Raw genomic sequence first — 19,055 nt, 5'->3', positions numbered from 1 at the left:
AAGGCCATTTCGTCCCATGGTGGGGGAGAGGGGAGAACAGGCCACCCGACAGTAAGTCCCATAGGATCATAACTTCCCCTCCCGCCCCTCCATGTGTGGGGGTGAGGTCACACCTCTGGGGAAGGGCAGCTGTTTGAGAAGCTGGGGGAGGGTTCTGCTCAGATGGAAAACGGAGAGACGTCCAGTCCTCACTCTGAGGCTGTTTCCCAGCCTGGGCCCAGGTGCTTTGGGACTTTTTCACTCCTCAGCAAGTCTCTTCAGGGAGATGACGGGGGCCTGCGGCTCCACATTCCTGAAGATGGTGTGAGGTGCGGCCCTTCAGCAACCTCACCGGAAGTCCTCCCAGCCTCCCCGACTGTGAGTGTGAGCCCAGACTGCAGGAGCACAGCGGCTGGCCAGCCTTCCCCAGGGCCACCAGAGGGAGAATCCTTCCTAGGATCCAACCCCTGGACCCCTGAAGGTGCCGGCTCTCTCCCTTCTCAACCTCTCACCCTCTGGATCTCTGGGGTAACAATGAGATGGATGCCCAGGAAAGATGTTTTCTAGGGTGATCAGCCAGACCGAGGGTGGCTTCAGCCATCGGGGACTTTACATTTCTAAATCAGGACAGACCCTAGCACACCAGAACAGCTTGCCTGGGACTGAGGGGTTTCCCGGATGCAGGACTTTAGGTGCCGTGACTGGGAAAATCCTGGGTAAAACCAAGCAATTTGGTCACCCTGGTTCTTTCCATCCTGCCCCCATCTCACAGATGTTCAGAGCGGGGTAGCCTGAGTGACAGGGCCTGGAGCCTACGCCCTCCAAGGAAAAGGAGAGAAACACAAAGGAAAGTGCAGGAAACATGGGTGGGCTGTCCAGCGAAGGGGAGACCCTGATTCCATTGGATTCCCTAAGTCAGGGGCCAGACCAATGGGACAGCTCAGGGAGGGTCCAGCCCCCCATCCAACAGCACACAAGGCAACACGCAAGGCTGTGAAAACTCTCAGAGTCAAAAGGGAGATCACGTGACAGCTTTACCGCATCCAAGCTGACTCTGAGAGAGGACGCGGGATGTTGGTCACCCTCTCAGGACACCAATGTTGACTGTGAAATGGGACATTTCCAGAACCAAATGACTCCCTGAAAGGTGACCAGATGAAGTCACCAAGCACTATGCCCGGAATAAAGTGGGTACTAAAAGCAGGGAGTCAAATCTGCCAATGGCTCACAAGCCTCTGTTCAGCACAAGAACCAACATACCTAGGTGGGGCAGGAGCTGGGAAGCACCACGACAATATACTTCCTCCAGGCCCCGTGTGACCCTGTCTTGGTGTCTGTCCACAGACTGGCTTTCTTCTCCAGAACTCTAGAGCCATCTAGATCAGTGCTACAAGACAGGCCGGGCAGGTATTCGTATGTTCAGTTACCAGTGAGAAAACAGAGAGGGCCAGCAATTCCCTCTGGTCACCAAGGAAACTAGAGGTAAGCAAGACTGCACAGAGGGATGCCAGGAGTCCAGGGCTGGGAGGATCTTCAGAAGTCACCGTGTCCAACACCACATGGACAGAGAGAGAAAGTGTAGCCAAAAGAGGAGTGGCCTGTGTCCACATTTGCAAATTCATGTGCCGTCCTTTTCTTCATTTGGGCTACTGAACACCATAATATTTTGTTGACCAGGCACCATGGTGCATGCCTGTCATCCCAGTGGCTCAGGAGGCTGAGGCAGGAGGATCACGAGTTCAAAGCCAGCCTCAGCAACCTAGAGAGGCCCTAAGCAACTCAGTGAGACCTTGTCCCTAAATAAAATATAAAAAAATGGCTGGGGATGTGGCTCAATGGTTACGCACTCCTGAGTTCAATCCCCAGTACCAAAATCATCATCATCATCATCATCATCATCATCATCATCATCATAATCGTAATCATTTGTGGTGGTGGTAGTGCTGGGGCTGGAGCCTGGGGCCTCACACATGCTAGGCAAGCCCTCTACCACCACACTACAACCAGCCTTTAAGATGCTTTGTAAAAAGAAAAATATTCTTGTTTTGATTTTCATCACCCTGATGATTGATGAGGCTGGGTGTATTTTACCATTTGACTAATTATTCGTAGTTCTGTAAATTTCCTGTTTTTGTTCTTTGCACATTTTCCAATTAAGTAATGGATTCTTGTAAGAGGCCAATGCCGATGACTGATAGGCTGAGAAAATTCCACTGGAGCCTCTCTGCCCATAGAAGAGGGGCCCCTCTAGCTGAGGGGATCCAGGCTGGTCTCCCAGCTTTAACAGAGGAGGGGTCTCAGAACCAGCCACCAGCTGGGGTTGCTTTATTGGGGTGCAGTTAGGAGTCCGAGGAAAGCCACCCAGGAGCCCTGCTGGACGGGATCTTGGGCCAGGCCTGTGTGACTCACACGGGGAGCAGCTGGGTACCCTGGCGGCTCCACTGTCACTTGGGAGGTTAGGGCAGCTGCTTCAGGAAAACCTGGGTGCTGCTGGGGAAGGGGAGCCTCGGAGGAGCTGCTGGGCTTCCAGGGCAGCCAGGGGTCTGCTTTCTGTTGCTCTAATAAAATACCCGAGACCCACCATTTTATAAAGAACTGGAGTTTAGTTGACTCATGATTCTGGAGGCTGGAAAGGCTAGAACTTGGTGCAGGCCTCTGCTGAGCATCTGGTGAGGGTCTTATGGTATCATAACATGGCACAGGGCATCACACAGGGGGACTTTCTTCTCCTTATGAAGCCACTGTTGCCACTGGGGGATCAATCCTCAGGACCTCATCTAATCCTAATTATCTCCAGAGGCACCACTTCCAAACACCATCAGCATATGAATGTGGGGATTAGGAACCCACACCTGACCTCAGCAGGGGCCAAGGACAGGTGCTGGGGGTAAGGAGTGAGGTCTGAACCTGCTCCCCTAGTTATACAGGAGGCAGGCAGGAGGGATGCAAGGCTTTTACATTGAGAAAACATGGATCTGCTAGGGGGGGCCAGGGAAGGTGGTAAGCCACAGTGTTCTTCTGTGGGCTGGTAGCCCTAGGACCCCCCCAAAGTGTGACTTCACTGTTGACTGAATACTTTCACCCCACTTACTAGAACCCTGACCACGCCTAGGTTTATTTGGGTAGTGCCCCCTTCCCTGCTGGATGGTTGAAACAATGAGGAGTTGAAACAATGACCCCAGATGACACCATAGGTTCTGGGAACAGGTAGATGGTCACTAAACAGGGACGCCATGAGTCAGCTGTCCCCTGGGCCACACAGGCTGACCCTGCTGGCAGCCCCACATCAGACTGCAGGGTAGCCTTCCCTGGCTTCTGTCGGCCATCGAGTGGCCTGGGCGTTCCAGGGAAACCTGGCTGGGACCCCGGGAGGTGTCTCTTCTGCTCCCAGACTTTGAGGTTCCTTTCTACTTCCTGTATTTCCCAACAGGGCATTCCAACTTCCTCTTTCCTGTTCCTGAGCTCAGCTCAGCTACAGAACCTACTTTCTGTCTTACACACCTAAATCCCTCTCGGCTTCGCCCAGAAAGAAAGAAAGTCCCTCGGATAACAAAATATAAATCTCTGTCGGCAACATTGAAGTTGACTCCATTGCTCTTTTATCCTCCCTCATAGGTCGCGCAGAGCTTTGTGAGGAAAAGAAGACGAGGGTGTGCCCAAGGTCACCCAGCCCTTTAGAATCCACGCAGGGCCTGGAGCTGGGGGCCAGTTTCTACCTCCCACAGCCTCAAACTTCCCTCCAAACTCAAAGCTCTGTTTTCCCACTCCCTGGGCCAGCAAATGTCCTGCAGCATTTCATAAGGACTGCAGAGACCCCAGCCTGGTCTACATGTCTTATAGGGTGGAATTGGGGTGCTGGGGAAAGATTGGCTGTGAGCATCCAGCTAGCCTGCTACTTAGCAGTTAGTGTATCACAACTGCTCTGAGGACCTGCCCATTAAAGTCATCTCAGGGTGGAAGGAGTCATCGAATTCTTTTAGTAAAGATCCTAATCTTCCTGCAATTTCATTCTTCCTGTGAAGCCAAATCAACTGCTCTAGAATATCCTCTAACTTAGCATTGCTCAGACCATTTCTTTTTTTTTTTTTTTAAGATAGGGCCTCCCTACGTTACTCAGGCTGGCTTTGAATTCCTGGGCCCAAGTAATCCTCCTGTCTCGGCCGCTCAAGGAGCTGGAACCACAGGTGTATGTCACCACACCTGTCTTGCTTATATATTATCAGAAATATGTTATAGCCCAGAGTACAGTCAGGCGTCACTTAACAATGGGGGTCTATTCTGAGAATCGTGGTCTCTGGCAATTTCTGTCATTGTGCGAACATCGTGGAGTGTGCTTACAAGAACTAAGTCGCCTATGACATCAGCGGGTGACATCATCAAACGGGAGCACCTTCCGTATGTGGCTTGTCATTCACCAAAAGGTCACAAAACTTTTTCGCGGTGCCTTATGGCCTTCAGCTGCATCAACATAAAGCTGAATATCTCCTTCCCAGCCACTGGCCGCCAGAAACTGGCTGAAGTGGACAGTCAACGCAAAGCTCGGACTTTTTTGGAGAAGCAGATGGCCATAGAAGTTGCTACTGATGCTCTGGGTGAAGAATGGGAGGGTGATGTGGTCTGAATCAGTGGTGGGAATGGCAGACAAGGTTTCCCCATTGAGCAGGGTATCTTGCCCGTGGCCGTGTTCGCCTGCTACTGAGCAAGGGGCATTCCTGTTACAGACCAAGGTGAACTGGAGAGAGAAGGTGCCAATCTGTTCGCGGTTGCACTGTGGATGCCCACCTGAGTGTTCTCAACTTGGTTGTTGTAAAAAAAAGGAGAGAAGGATATCCCTGGACTTACGGATGCTACTGTACCTCATCAACTGGGAGCCAGAAGAGCTCATAGAAGGCGCAGATTTTTCAGTCTCCCTAAGAAGGATGATGTCTGCTAATATCTTGTCAGGAAACCCTTAAACAAGGAAGGTAAGAAACCCAGGCCAAAGCACTAAGGATTGAGCATCTTGTTACCCTGCGTGTCCTGCAACACAGGTGGCCGAGTATTGCTCTGAAGAACAGCTTACTGAGAAGAATAAGGAAGAGGCTGCAGAATACTCAAACTTTTGGCCAAGAGAATAAAAGAAGCCAAAGAAAAATGCCAGGACCAGATTGCCAAGAGACACAGGCTGTCTTCTCTGAGAGCTTCTACTTCTGAGTCCAGTCAAAAATGAGAATCTATAAGAGTAACAAATAAATAAGATCAAACCTTTAAAACACACACACACACACACACAGAGAGAGAGAGAGAGAGAGAGAGAGAGAGAGAGAGAACAAAATTTGCAGGAAACAAACTCACCCTTAGTGTAAGATGCATTCTTAGGTTTTCAATACCCTCCGTTTTGCCTTGACTCTGGTCCCAACCCCACTAGTCTAGTTCAATCAAACTGCTGACAGAATGCCTCCAGAGACCCTACTAGGTCTCTGTCAGCAAACAAGGGAGGCACACCTGGATTCACAACATCTGCTTGTTCAGAAAATAGCCATCATGAAGCAAAAGCTAAACCTTTATGAATCTGGCTCAAGTGAATCCTGAAATTTCCACACTGAGCATGGATTGCACGTGTGCCTTACCCCTCTCCCCACTGCTGGTTCACTCTGGGTGACATAAAGCCCAGATGGGGCAGCTGAGGCTGGGGAGAGCCCCTCCCTCTCCAAGGGCAAGGGCAGGTTTGGGCTTCGCTCTCCTGAGCCACAGCTGAAGGACCAGTGGGAAGAGAGGCGAGCGCTCCTGGACCAGAGGAGAACTCACTGTGGGTTAACGGCCTGAGCCAGCCAGCGAGCCCCTGGGCGCACCTGGAATGGACAGGGGTGAGGAGAGACTGCTTGTCAGATCTGCCCTTGCTGCAGACCCAAGAGAGACAGAAAAGGATCCTCCAGCACGGGGTGGAGGGTGGGGGATGGGGAAAACCAGGGAAAAGTAAAGAGAAACCCCACTGTTCAAGAGCAGGACTAGCAGGAAAGGGAAGAGGCCTTCAAAGGAAGAGCAGCGGAAGGTTGTGGGAACCCTCCAGAAGGTGTGAGAGGAGCGCACAGAAAGATTCTTGAAGACAAACAGCATAGTTTTCAAGTATCTGTTCAACAGAGGACAGTGAGGCTGAGGATTCAGTCAGTGGTCTGGAAGGCAGAGCGCGAAAAGCCCAGGGAGCGCAATCCACAGAGAGGCAGCCGTCAGGAGGGAAGGAGAGAGATGTCGAGGACGAGGACAGATCCAAGCTAGAATCAGAAGGAGGCTGCTGGCCGGCTAACTCAGGCCTTCCCGGCTCCTCCCGTCTCTGACTCCAAGACAAGGCAAGAGGCCGAGAAATACACTCACTTCCAGCTTCCCCTGCTGCGTGACACAGTTCTGGACACTGAGCCAAAAACTTGCAGAAAGTTCCACCAAAGCCAACACCTGACAACTTCTATGATTCTTGTTTGAAGTAAGTGAGAACCTATTGGTTCACGTCATTCTTTACTCAAACTTTCTGTTACTTGTATTTGCGAACATTTCTAAATAGTGTGAAAAGTAACCATTAAAGATGTTATAGGAAAAAATTCCCTGTAGCGAAGAAAACTGTGAGTTTTCAAATTGAAAGGACTCACTGAGTACCAAGCACATTTAAGTAAAACCCATACTTTTGCAGGGCATGGTGGCATGGTGGTGTATGCCTATAATCCCAGTGACTTGGGAAGCTGAGGCAGGAGGATTGCAGATTCAAAGCCAGCCTCAGCAATTCACAAGGATATAAGCAGCCTAGTGAGACTGGTCTCAAAAAATAAAAAGGACTGGGGATATGGCTCAGTGGCTAAGTGTCTGTGGGTTCAGTCCCTGGAAGAGAGAGAAAGAGAGAGAGAGAGAGACAGAGAGAGAGAGAGAGAGAGAGAGAAAAGAAGAAGAAGGATGAGGAGGATGAGGAGGAGGAGGAGGAGGAGGAGGGAGGGGGAAGGGGAGGGGGAGGGGAGGGGAGGAAGAAAGAAAGAAAGACACACAGACTTTTATATAACCATGGTATAAATTGGTAAATCCTAAATTCTCAAGATAATGGAGATAAAAGAAAAATCTACAATCTTCCAGCAGAAAGAACAGATTCCTTAAAGAAATGAATAACAAGCAAGCATTAGATTTTGCATTTTTAAAAATATTTTTAGTTTTAGATGGACATAATACCTTTATTTTATTTATCTTTATGTGGTGCTGAGGATTGAACCCAGTGCCCCACACGTGCTAGGCAAGCGCGATACCACTGAGCCACAACCCCAACCCCTAGAGTTTGCATTTTTAACTCTTAAGTCTGAAAGATAGGGAAGTAGCATCAATGGATTATAGAGAAGAAATAGCCATGATCCAAGAATCCACATCCTGTCAAGATCTCATTCATTTGAAGGTCATTGTTTTTTTTTCTTAGATATGTGAAGTTTCAGAGGGAACGCTATGCATGTGCTCATCACACACAGGTAGAACACCCAGAACCCAGAAAGTACTCTAACCAAATGGCAATTTAAATCAGAGCAGAGATCTCAAAACAGAGGAACAAACAGAAATAGTGTGGGCAACTCATAGAGTTAACTCTGAATAGATGCTACCTTGTGACCCAACACTCCCTGTTCTGGGCATATACCCAAATGAAATGAAATGACATTATAAAGTTAGCCACACTGACTGCAGCTTTATTCACAACAGCCTAAGTGTCTGTCAAAAGATGAGCAGATAAAGAAACTGATATGTACCCATGATGGAAGATTATTCAGCCCTAAAAAAGAATGAGATCTTGCCACACAGGGCATGGATGAGCCTGGACAATGTTATGCTTATTGAAATCAGTCAGGTACAGAAAAACAACACAGCATGATCTCTTAAAATAAAATCCAAACACACAGAGATAGAAGACAAGACAGTGGCCAAGGAGGGCAAGGAATGGGAAGACTAGTTGAAGGATACAAAGTAGCAAATTTGTAGGATAAACAAGTCTAGAGAGGGAAGGACATGAGGACTACAAGTAATAAAAGTGTATTGTGTGTGGGATTTACATTGAAGGAAGAAATTTTAGCTGTTTTGCCAAGAGTGACTGTGAGAGGATAGAGGTTAAGTGATAAAATGTCCAAAACCTCTCTGTTAGTCCTCCACGTTAGACTCTACCCTGGGACTAAAGAAGCTACACAATCTCAGCAAAACCCAGGCCTTTGATTGGAGAAGAGGGTGAAGAAGACAAACCTTTCTAAAAATTTTATTTATCATGCAAAAGAGAGGATAAATACAATGTCTTCATAGAGGAGATGCGGTTATTTGATACTTATATATTAAGAAAGAACCAAAGATTTAATTGATGTGGCTAGACACCTCCCAGCAGGTATATCAGAACTGACCAAAAAGTAAAGGGGGGAAAAAAAGGGAAAAAACACATTGCACACATTGCATAAAATAAGGGTTAAGTGTAAAACACAAAGAAGGAATAAGTATTTCAGTTACAATACAGAATGTGAATGGCATTATTTGACTTTTTTTGTGGTGCTGGGGTTTCGACTTTTTGAACCATATAATTATATTGCTGTGATAAAAATCAAATTTAAACCGTTTTGGAGAGTGAAGGGAAAGGGGCGCTCTGGGACTTCGACTCACAGCAGAGAGAATATGGATCATCAGATAAACTCGAATTTGAATTTTCCCTCTACTACTTATTTGCAATAAGATCTCGGGTGATCTAGTCTTTACGTGTGGGTTCTTCCTTTGTAAGAGGAGGCACTGGCTTGAATGACCACAATAGGAGGGGACAGGACGGCTGCAGCCCGTGTCCCCTTCCACGCCCCCGCCGCGCAGGCAGGACGTCCGCGCAGATTAACGCAGCCCATCTGCTCCCTGCTCTCCCTTCCTGATTAATATTCGTGGTTTGGGTCTTGCTCCTCCATGAACCTTGGGGTGTTTCCCATCGTCTCCAGGTCGCTGAGCTGGTCTGAGCCACAGCTTGGGAATTTCGAGCAGAAACCCGCAAACTGGTTCTGAGAGTGGGAAGGACAGGTTTCTTCGTACCTACACCCAGGCATAAAGAGAAAGTGCACCTCTCCGTCATCCAACCTGAAAACCGAGAAGCTACACAAACAAAAACTTGGCGCAAAATTCAAACCTGTCCGCGAAGGTCTGCTCCCAGGTTTTCACGCCCAGAGCGGAGCCCAGCTTGATGGACATGGGGGCGGGCAGGCGTGGACCAACGCGAGGCACGCAGTGGGTTGGTGGCCCTGAGTGCCCGGCGACCTTCAGTCCTGCCAGGTGAGCGGCAGTCGCCCAGGCGAGGGTCTCCCACCAGGGGCAGAGGGGTGCCTAAACGTAGCTGCCAGCTGGACCCACCTGGGGATCTTCAAAAAGTCCGGCTGCCTGGTCCCACCCCGGCCTCCTGGCTTCTTTGGTCAGGGCACGAGGGGACAGCCCGGGTAGACGGAATGGGGAGGGGAGGGGGAAGGGCAAGCCGGGAGCGGAGGGGAGTCGATGGGCTAGGGTCCAGGGCGTGGACTGGCACGGAGGCAGGGGATGGTGTGGACACGTGAGGGAGGGCAAAGCTGAGGCCCATGCCCAGGCTGAGGCTTGGGTTGGGGGCATGGGGTCCGTTGTCTGGGATTTCCAACACAGGAGGAAACTGTGGTGTGCACGGGAGGACGTTGATTGGAGAAGTTGTGTGTTTAGTACGAGGTGGCTTGGCTCCTAAATAGTAGCCTTGGCTGCCGCGGCGGCGGCCACCACCACCATCACCACGGTCACCACGGTCACCACGGTCACCACCATCACCACCACCACCACGGTCACCACCATCACCACCGTCACCACCACCACCACCATCACCACCATCACCACCACCACCATCACCACCATCACCACCATCACCACCACCACCACGGTCACCACGGTCACCACCATCACCACCACCACCACCATCACCACCATCACCACCATCACCACCACCACCACCACCACCATCACCACCATCACCACCATCACCACCATCACCACCGTCACCACGGTCACCACCACCACCACCATCACCACCACCACCACCATCACCACCATCACCACCATCACCACCACCACCACCACCACCACCATCACCACCACCACCACCATCACCACCATCACCACCATCACCACCGTCACCACCACCACCACCATCACCACCATCACCACCACCACCACCATCACCACGGTCACCACCATCACCACGGTCACCACCGTCACCACCACCACCACCATCACCACGGTCACCACCATCACCACCACCACCACCATCACCACGGTCACCACCGTCACCACCATCACCACGGTCACCACCTTCACCACCGTCACCACTGGTTGAGCCCAGGTGGGGAGAGGTTGAGAGGCCCCGGGAACCTTTTGCAGTAGAGGATTCAAGCGGTGAGGCCGCCCTCTAGTGTCCGCATCCGTGTACTACAGGCCCCGTTTACTGTCTGCACCCTCCGCAGGGGATGAGGGCCCCTGGGCCCAGGAAATCGCAGGGGCGGAGAGGAGGGTCAGGAATTTGAGAAAGACGGGATTTCCCCTTAACGCTCAGGCCAGGGTATCCCGGTGAGCCCGAGCCTGGCATACTGTGCTCTGGATGAGCCAGTGTCTCTGCCAAGTGCTCACAGGTTGTGGAGGAAGCCCTGAGGAGTCTGGACGTCTGAGCTCCAACCGCAGCTCCACCGACTGCTCAGCTGTTGGAGCTTCGATATCCTTAACAGGCTGAGAGGCGCCAGAGGCCTTTGATGAGCACAGTAGGGCAAGATTGGCATTCTCCGATGAGCCAGATGAGCGGCAGTCGCCCGGGCGAAAAGGCTTCACAGGAGAGACAAGGGGTAGCTCTTAAGTTCTCTGGAAGGTCCTGCAAGTGCCAGGGAGGGGCAGAGAGTGCCTGGGAGGCTTCCAGGAGGAGGTGGTGTTCCACTGGGAACTAAAAGGATTAATAAATTAGTGCATAAATATTGTCTATGTTAACACGTCCCTGGGACATTCAGGAGAAACTTACACTCACAGAGAAACTCGTGGGAAGAGAAGAATAGGTGTGAGTCACCACTTAGGCTTTGTCTGTTGTATTCCCCCAACTGTGTGACCTTGGACAACATACTTAACTTTGCTGAACACATATTCCTATCTAAGAAGTGGGGATATAATAAATCAGCAATAGTAAATATGGCTTTAGTCCTATGTGCCAGGCACTACCTAGCCATTTTACATCATGCACCAATTTATTCCTCACAGTCATCCTAGATCGTACAGAAGTCCCACTTGACACACAGGCAAAAGGCAGCACAAGCTGGGCCTGTTAACTCATGCCTATAGTCCCAGTGGCTCCGGAGGCTGAGGCAGGAGGATCACAAGTTCAAAGCCAGCCTCAGCAACTTAGGGAGGCCCTGTGTCAAAATTAAATTTAAAAGGGCTGGGGATGTGGCTCAGTGGTTAAGTGGTTAAGTAGGTTCAATGACTGATATATAAAAAAATGCAGCACAAACGGGTTACGTAATCATTCAATCACCAGGCCCATGGTTGGCACTCAGTATATAGCTGCTGCTGTGACCACAGAGATGATGTCACTGACTGTGCTGAAACAGGTGAACTCATGGGCAGAACCAAGGAGAGAATTTCAAGAGATGGAAAGTGATGCTCTCCAGCACACATCTAGCACATTTCACGGACATTTGTTTGTGACTATAGCATCTGCCCTCATTGTCCTTGGGGTTTACATAATGAAACCATCTGGGCAAGGAGGGCCAAGGGTTCTTAAAGCTGGATTTTCCCATAAGCCCCAGAGACAAAATCCAGCTGGGGCCTGAAAGGAAGAAGGTCCCTCCCCAGCTTCTCTTGCAGTTAGGTGGTACTGGCCAACGGGCTGTAAGGGACATCTACTAGGGGGATCCTGGGGAAGAATGTCCTGCCTAACAGAGGACTGTTAACTCCACTTGTTGATTGCTTATATATCTTCCTCCTTGCTCCCTTCCTGGGATGCGGGTGCTGCATAAATAGACATGATTCTTGGAGTCGTTATAGCCACCTTGTAGCCATGAGAGGAAATCTAAGAAATATCAAAATTCCTAAAGAGCTTTTGTCATCACTGAGCTGTTTCTCATGCAGTCTCCTGCTTCCAGACTTTGTTACTCACAGAAAAAGCATTCCTATGATCACGTCCAAGTTGTCTCAAAGTGCTTGTTCGTTTGCCCAACCATTCACTTGTTTAAAGAGCAAAGAGCATTGAGCATATACCAGCTGCCAATCACAGCCGGGGTCACAGGGGTGGCAGGGAGGACGGAGCCACAATCAAGACACACTTGATTCCTGGCTTGTAGATTTCTTAGCTTAGTAGGACTAAGTGTGATGGGTCAGGATATTAACAGAAAGAGAAGCTCAGGAATGTTATTGGAATGTAAAACAAAGATAGTCAACTCAGCTTACATCCGGGAAGTTCTTAAAGGCCAGTGATTATCTGGTTAGATGCTCTAATAAAGATACCTCAGAACACAGGGCCTTGAATAAGAGAGAAGTTTGGATGGTTCCCTTTTTCTTTTTTGCATAACGGCCCTCTTTTCCGTGTTCTGTCCAGGCTCTGTCATTCTCAATATGGCTTCCCCCTGTGGATTCAAGATGGCTGCTCCTGCTGTGGCCACTGCCCAGCCAGGAGGAGGCCAGGAGGGTGGATGATGGATGATCCCTTCCCTTTCTAAAGATGAAAGTTGAAAGCTGTGTGCATCATTCTGCCCACATCCCATTGGCCAGATCTTAGTCATGTGAATCACATCTAGCTTGGAAGGGAGTCTGGGAAATGTAGTCTTTACCTGGTTAGAGAGGGGAAGGAAGGAAGGAAGGGGCTCCAGAGGGCCTGGGACAATTTTTCACTTAGCCCTAAGAGCAATGAGGAGTCATGGAAGGACTTTAGCAGAAGTGCCAGGTCATGGCATGATTCTATACCTAGAGGATCCAAAAAACTCTGCCAGGAAGCTTTTAGAATTAATAAATGAATTCAGCAAAGTAGCAGGATATAAGATCAATATCTATCATCAAAGGCATTTCTATACATCAGTGATAAATCCTCTGAAAGAGAAATTAGGAAAACTACCCCACTCACAATAGCCTAAAAAAAATGCACTTGGGAATAAATTTAACAAAAGAAGGGAAAGACCTCTACAATTAAAACTACAGAACACTAAAGAAAGAAACTGAAGAAGACCTTAGAACATGGAAAATCTCCATGCTCTTAGCTAGGCAGAATCAATATTGTCAAAATGGCCTACTTCCCAAAGCACTATACAGATTCAATGTGATTCCAATTACAATCCCAATGTCATTCCTTATAGAAATAGGAAAAGCAATCATGGAATTCATTTGGAAAAATAAAAGACCCAGAATAGCCAAAGCAATTCTTAGCAAGAAAAGTAAAGCAGGAGGCATCACAATATCAGACCTTAAACTATATTACAAAGCTATAGTAACAAAACCAGTATGGTATTGGTACCAAAATAGAGATGTAGACCAATGGTACAGAATAGAAGACACAGAGATATACCCACATAAATACAGTTAGACAAAGGCACCAAAAACACACTGTGGAGAAAAGATAGGCTCTTCAACAAATGGTGCTGGGAAAACTGGAAATCCAGATGTAGCAAAATGAAACTAAACCTGTATCTATTACCATGCACAAAACTCACCTCAAAGTGGATCAAGGACCTAGGAATTAAAACAGAGACCCTACGCCTAATAGAAGAAAAAGTAGACCCAAATCTTCATCACGTCAGATTAGGCCCTGACATCCTTAACAAGACACCTAAAGCGCAAGAGATAAAATCAAGAATCAATAAATGGGATGGACTCAAACTAAAAAGCTTCTTCTCGGCGAAAGAAACAATCAGTGAGGCGAAGACAGAGCCTACATTTGGGGAGCAAATTTTTGCCACACGCACATCAGATAGAACACTAATCACCAGGATATATAAAGAACTCAAAAAACTTCACACCAAAAAAACAAAAAAACCCAATCAATAAGTGGGCTAAGGAGCTGAACAGACACTTCTCAGAAGAAGATATATAAGCAATCAACAAATGTATGAAAAAATGTTCAACATCTCTAGCAATTAGAGAAATGCAAATCAAAACTATTCCAAGATTTCATCTCACTCCAGTCAGAATGACAATTATCAAGAATACAAGCAACAGTAAGTGTTAGTGAGGATGTGGGGGAACAGGCACACTCATACATGGCTGATGAGACTATAAATTGGTGCGACCACTCTGGAAAGCAGTTTGGAGATTCCTTAGAAAACTTGGAATGGAACCACCATTTGACCCAGCTATCCCTCTCCTCGGTCTATTCCCAAAGGACTTAAAAACAGCATACTACAGGGACACAGCCACATCAATGTTTACAGCAGCACAATTCACAATAGCTAAACTGTGGAACCAACCTAGATGCCTTTCAATGGATGAATGGATAAAGAAACTGTGATATATATATATATATATATATATATATATATATATATATATATATATATATATATATATAATGGAATATTACTCAGAATTAAAAGAGAATAAAATTATGGCATTTACAGATAAATTGATGGAGCTGGAGAATATCATGCTAAGCGAAATAAGCCAATCCCCCAAAACCAGGGGCCAAATGTTTTCTCTGATAAGTGGATGCTGATCCATAATGGGGGGGGGCATGAGACGAGTTGATGGGGCAAAGGGAAAGGGGGTAGGGAAGGGGGGGAGGAGGTAGGAACAATGGTGGAATGAGACAGTCTTCATTACCCTGGGTACATGTATGTTTGCACGAATGGTGTGACTCTACTTCATGTACAACCAGAAAAGTGAGAAATTCTGCTCCATTTGTGTACGATGAATCAGAGAGCTTCCTACTGTCGTGTATAACTGATTGGAACTAATAAAGAAAAAAAGGGCCAGTTCAGATTTATGTCTTGGAAAGATCACTGTGGCAGCCATGAGGATGGAATGAAGGGGGGGAAATAACACAAAGGGCTCTTGGGAAGCTATCTGGAAAATCTGTTGATATACTGACCTGGACCAGATGGGAGTAGAGAGGAGGGCCCATGGATCCAGGCATAATTTGTGCCAATGAAAAACTATATTGCAGCTACTCGGGAGGCTGAGGCAGGAGGATCGCAAGTTCTAAGCCAGCCTCAGCAACTTAGTGAGACCGTGTTTCCAATTTAAAAATAAAAAGGGCTGGGGGTGTGGCTCAGTGGTTAAGTACTGAAAGTGGTATTTGAGGGGGTCTGGAAGGAGTAGTATAGTGACTTCCAACAGAGTCACAGAAGGAGCATTCAAATGCCCCCCTCTTCCCCGCCAACCAGCCTTGCTCTCCTCTCCAGCCTGAGGCAGGAGGTGGATATTCTGATTGCTATCATATGCACTTAGCTTCAGTTTTTCCTGCCTTTCTTTGCCACACTTGAAGAAAGGAATGCAATTTTTTTTTTTTTTTTTTTTTTTTTTAGTTCTTAAGAAGGTTCTAAGATTAAAGTTCTCCACACCCAGGAAGAAATGTTTTGAATGCTTTTTTTTTTTTCCTTTTGCAAGAGGGTGGGGTGGGGGAAGGGTTGCCAGTGTTGAGAGTGTTATCAGAACCCTGTGAAAAAACAGGAAGGGCTGGGTAGTGGCCCCCACCTGGAACCCCAAGGATTCGTGGGGCTGAGGCAGGAGGATTGCAAGTTTGAGGCCAGCCTCAGCAACTTAGCAAGATCCTCAGCAACTTAGTGAGACCCTGTCTCAAGATTTGAAAAATTGCTAAAAGGGCTGGGATGTAGCTCAGTGGTAAAGCACCTCTGGGTTCAATCTCCAGTATAATAATAATAATAATAATAATAATAACAAGCAAACAAATAAAAAAACCAAGAACATGAAGGGTGGTGAGTTTGGAGGAAGGCTAAGCTTTTTATGGACGTGGGCCTTCCTAGAGAGGGCAAGGAAAGAAGACCATGGGGCCAGGAGAAGAGGGTGTGCCGTCCCTGTTCCTTCAGGGCCCTGGACAAACGGTCATGGTGTTGGGGAAAGGGTCAGGCTCTGGAAACACGGGCCTCAGGGCCCACTTCCCAGCTGAGCCCCAAATTCCTGGGCCCCAGGCATGTCTTAGAAACAGTCCCCCAACCTCTAGAACCCTGAAGACAGGGACCTGAGGTGTCCCCTCAAAAAAACCAATGAAGACCTGACCCTCGGGCCTTGGCAGTATGGACACCCCCAGGCAGTGCCATGGGCCCCAGGGTGACGAGGCTGGGTCTTCCCACCAGCTCAGCTCAACAAGACGGAGACTCCGTGGAGATGAAGCTGACTTTTGCTGAATAAGAAAATGGGACCTTTCCTGTCCCCCGCCCCTCCCCAGCATTTGGAACTGAGATTTCTACTCACTCCATCTCCCGTTCCTTTCTGGCAGGACCCTGCTACTGCAGCCAGGCTGTCCTGACCTGTCCTTCCCATGTCCCCTCCTCTGTGACCTCCAGGAGCCACTTCATACCAGCCCAGTCCCTGCTGCCTGCAGCCCCCAGAGGCCTCTCCCACCCTCCCCTGAAGTTAGAGGATCACAATGTCCCAGTGGACAGAAGGACATGAGCCTCTGGCGAGGCTGGGACTCGGCTCGTGGAGATAAGGGATGTGACCCTTCCTCCCAGCTCTGGGCTGATGGCCTCCACACCTGGTCAGGGAGCAGCAGGCCACAGGCCCAGGGCCGGCTCCGTTGGCAGAGGGCTGGCCCTTTGATCACCCCTTTTCCTCATTCGGTGCCACACTGGCCAACACCCTGGGTAGCACCAAGTCCCCTCTGTCTGCAACACCCAGGCTGCTTCTGCTATGACCCCGCTACCCACCCAGCAAGTGAGTGTCGGGGCGCTTCCCCCACTTCCTCCTCCACCTGCCATAGAAGGGCAGATTTTGCAGGAGCTCCGTGTTGAGAAATGAAGGCGTTTTGTGTTGAAAGCCTCTGAGCTCTGTGTACACCAGGCCCAGCAGATGTAAACACCCGGCCTCTCTTCTCCAGCCAGATAAACTCAGGCTTTCAGGGCGAGCGCTGCCCAGCACACTCTCGGTGTTTAAAGAAGATGTCAGCAGCAGCCAGTGCACTTGGCAGAGAGGCTGGTGCTCTGTCTCCCAGCTTAGGTCCCAAATTCAGGGCCACCGATGCCCAGGTCAATGGACACAGAGCTCATATCCTAAAGGAACCAGCCTGGGATCTTGTGGCTTATAGATAAAGTCAGGGGCCATCCGTGAGTAATAAATCCACAAGTGTTACAGAGCCCCGACCTCCTCCTCCAGTACCCTGCCCACTTATCCAGAGGTGTTCTTTTATCTCAAGCTCTAGATCCTGTGAAAATAAGAAAGATGATCCCCTCACCCTGGGCAGGGTGATATTTTAAACTTTACTCATCGTTTGTTATTCATGTTCACTTTACATTTATTGAGCACCTATTATGTACCAGTGAACCAGGCATTACACAGCTCTGCCCACTTAAAGTTGACTAAAACCCTGCCATTAGGGCTAGTCCTGTTAGTTTAAGGCTTTCATGCTGTGTCCATGTCTATACCTATACGTGTGTGTATGGTCATATGCTGTGAACCTGCAATTTCCCATCCTTCACCTTATTTTAAATTTTATTAATTATTTTTATTTAATCAACATTTATAGGACATCAGATGTCACAGGTTGCCCTTCTAGACACTGGGTACCACAAGATAATCTGGACCCAGAGGAGGCTCCTTCAGTGTGACAGAGGGGACTTGAGGTTGGCAGACCCATTGAAGCCAGGCAGGACTAAGGAACACAATCCATGACGTGGGGCCTGCCTCCCTGGGGACAGCACTTAGGCAAACTGTTCCTGGGGAGGGGGCACTCACAGCTCTTCTCTAAATGAAGAGCCAGGTTGGGGCTCTGGGTCCTGGAATGTTAAGGACCCAAAAAAATATCAAAAGAAAAAAAAAGCGAATTGAGGGAACCCACATAGGCCATGACTCTTAGTCCACAGTGTAAGGAGTTTGAGGGAAAAAAGCAAAACCAAGTTACCTCCTCCCACCCGCCATCACCTTCATTTCACAAAAGAGAGTGCATTTAACCCCAGATATAGGAAAGACAAAGATAGCCTCAGAATGAATATCCTGGTCTATGAAGCTGAGTCCAAGCTCAGCACATGTCCCGATGCCCGTTTTGGCCTCTGTGTGAGCTCAGCTTTCCGTCACTGACAAAGGACCCCAGAAAGTCAACCTCAGGAGGAAGGGTTTATTTGGGCTCATGGTTTCAGAAGCTTTGGTCCATGGTTGGCCGTTCCATTGCTTTAGGCCTGAAGGGAGGAGGAACATTGTGGGGGAGTGTGGTGGAGAAAAGTTGCTCATTTCTGGTGGCCAGGAAAGAGAGAGGGAGAGAGGGAGAGAGGGAGTGAGAGAGGGAGAGGGGAGAGGGGGAGAGGGAGGAGGGGAGGAGGAGAGGGGAGGAGGAGGGGGGAGGGGAGAGGGGAGAGGGGAGAGGGAGGAGGGAGAGGGGAGGGGAGAGGAGGGAGAGGGGAGAGGGGGAGGGGAGGAGGGGAGAGGGGAGAGGGGAGAGGGAGAGAGGGGAGGGAGGGGAGAGGGAGAGGGAGGGGAGGGAGGGGGAGAGGGGGAGGGGAGGAGGGGAGAGGGGGAGGGGGAGAGAGGGGGAGAGGGGAGGAGGGAGAGGGGAGGGGAGGAGGGAGAGAGGGAGAGGGGGAGGGGGAGAGGGGGAGAGGGGAGGAGGGAGGGGGAGAGGGAGGGGGAGAGGGGAGAGAGGGGAGAGGGAGAGGGGGAGAGAGGAGAGGAGAGGGGAGGAGGAGGGGGGGGGAGGGGGAGGGGAGGAGGAAGGGAGGGGAGGGAGGAGGGGAGAGGGGAGGAGGAGAGGGGTGGGGGAGAGGGAGAGTGGGGAGGGAGGGGGGAGAGGGGGAGTGGGGGAGTGGGAGGAGGGAGGTGGTTAGAGGGGTGGGGTTGGTTTGGTGGTGTAGTTGGTTGGGTTTGGGTTGGTGGTTGTTGGGAGGGTTGGGTGGAGGTTTGTTGTTTTTTTTGTGTTAGGGTAGTGG

Source organism: Callospermophilus lateralis, chromosome 15 (genome assembly GCF_048772815.1).
Source record: "Callospermophilus lateralis isolate mCalLat2 chromosome 15, mCalLat2.hap1, whole genome shotgun sequence".
NCBI classification, from domain to species: domain Eukaryota; kingdom Metazoa; phylum Chordata; class Mammalia; order Rodentia; family Sciuridae; genus Callospermophilus; species Callospermophilus lateralis.
The sequence above is the reverse complement of the archived record's forward strand: the minus strand, read 5'-3'. Positions refer to the sequence as shown.